The sequence below is a fragment of the Mastomys coucha genome, unplaced genomic scaffold, assembly GCF_008632895.1.
Source record: "Mastomys coucha isolate ucsf_1 unplaced genomic scaffold, UCSF_Mcou_1 pScaffold6, whole genome shotgun sequence".
Lineage (NCBI taxonomy): Eukaryota > Metazoa > Chordata > Mammalia > Rodentia > Muridae > Mastomys > Mastomys coucha.
Genome location: NW_022196912.1, coordinates 89,838,236 through 89,840,044, shown reverse-complemented (window position 1 = coordinate 89,840,044; position 1,809 = coordinate 89,838,236). Strand labels below are relative to the sequence as shown.

The 1,809-nt window shown below is 39.6% G+C and overlaps 1 pseudogene; it reads left to right on the top strand.

Moving 5' to 3' along the window:
• Positions 1–437: 437 nt before the first annotated feature.
• Positions 438–1,138, top strand: LOC116080388 (annotated as a pseudogene).
• Positions 1,139–1,809: the final 671 nt, after the last annotated feature.

The window sequence follows — 1,809 nt, the reverse complement described above, 5'->3', positions numbered from 1 at the left end:
TATAAGGTTGATGCCCTGGATGCGATGATAAAATGTGCTTCCTATGCACTTTTAGAAACTGCGTAAATGTTCCAGGTCAGGCAGCGCAGTAGCTGTCATAATCTGTCGGCATCTTGTCACTCTCGAGTTTTATCCTCTGCGTAGGACTGTGTTAGTTCAGGCTTTGGATTGTTATCATGAGAATACAGTATTCTCAGTTCCATAAATACCGGAAAATTTTACTTGGGATACTTTAGTGCTGGTATTTAATCTGAACTCTTTATTTTTCTGATCAATCCAAACTGACTGATGCTACTACACAACAACTAAAATACCCTTTACATCCTTATTCAATGGATAGAGAATAGGACTTGCTTCTTGAATGTGTTATACTGTACTATTTTAAAATGTCTATATACTCCTTTCCAGCCTTTGTCTTGGACCCTGTATCTTCCACGATGTTGATGCCTAAGAAGAATCGGATTGCCATCTATGAACTCCTTTTTAAGGAAGGCATGATGGTTGCCAGAAAGGATGTCCACATGCCCAAACACCCTGGGCTGGTAGACAAGAATGTGCGCAACCTTCATGTAATGAAGGCCATGCAGTCTCTCAAGTCTTGGGGCTATGTGAAGGAGCAGTTTGCTTTGCTTGGAGACATTTCTACTAGTACCTTATGATTGAGGGTATCAAGTATCTCCGAGATTACCTGCACCTACCCCTGGAGATCATGCCCACCACCTTGTGCCGCAGCAGTTCTGAGACTGGCAGGCCTCAGCCAAAAGGTCCAGAGGGTGAGCGGTCTGCAAGATTCACAAGAGTGGAGGAAGGCCAGGCGGTGGTGGAGCACAACTTTAATCCCAGCACTTGGGAGGCAGAGGCAGGTGGATTTCTGAATTCGAGGCCGGCCTGGTCTACAGAGTGAGTTCCAGGACAGCGAAGGCTACACAGAGAAACCCTGTCTCAAAAAAAAAAAAAAAAAAAAAAAAAAAAAAGTGGAGGCAGACAGAGATACCTACAGAAGGAGCGCTGTACCCCCTGGAGCTGACCAGAAAGCTGAGGCTGGGGCTGGCTCAGCAAATGAATTCCAGTTTAGAGGCAGCTTCGGTCATGGACGTGGTTAGCCACCTCAGTGAAATCAGAGATTGTGTTGTATTGAATAAACCTTAAAGAAAAAATAAAATAAAATAAAGTAAAATAAAATAAAATCTCTATATACTATAACTTGTGATTGCCACTGCCCTTGTATACTTTTCATGTTTTTCAGAATAACTACCCACATTCTTTAGCAGTATTGGTTATACAACTTTCAATATAGTTCACTGGAAGAGTACTTGCTCTCTTTTGAGAGGCCCTAAGTTTGAGTCTTTGCATTAGAAAAAAAGAGAGATTATTTGTTGTAAATGTTGTAATCTATATTTTCATTTAAGTAAGAATGAGATGAAAACAAACGTTTCTAAGGCATCAATTTAGAAAATTAAATAAAGCTCTGTCTTTTAAAACTTTTCAATATGTCATGTTTTAAAATTTAAATCAATGTCTCAGCTCTTGCCAGTCATTGTATTTTAAATTAATCAATTCCATTTATTTATATTTAGTGCCTTTTAACTACGATGGAATGATTAGTCCCCAGTGTCAAGAACTGAACAGTCAGGCAGTTGTTGAATTCTTAATTTAAGAGCTTTCTCATGCTTATTCCCAGTTCGCTCCGTATCTACCCACTGGTTTGGTCTTTATCTACATCAAACAACTTAAAGTCCAAGTTTCATCCAAGGTCAGCCCACTCTTTGTCACTTTAAATACAATTAATCTTCTCTAAGATGAATTTCT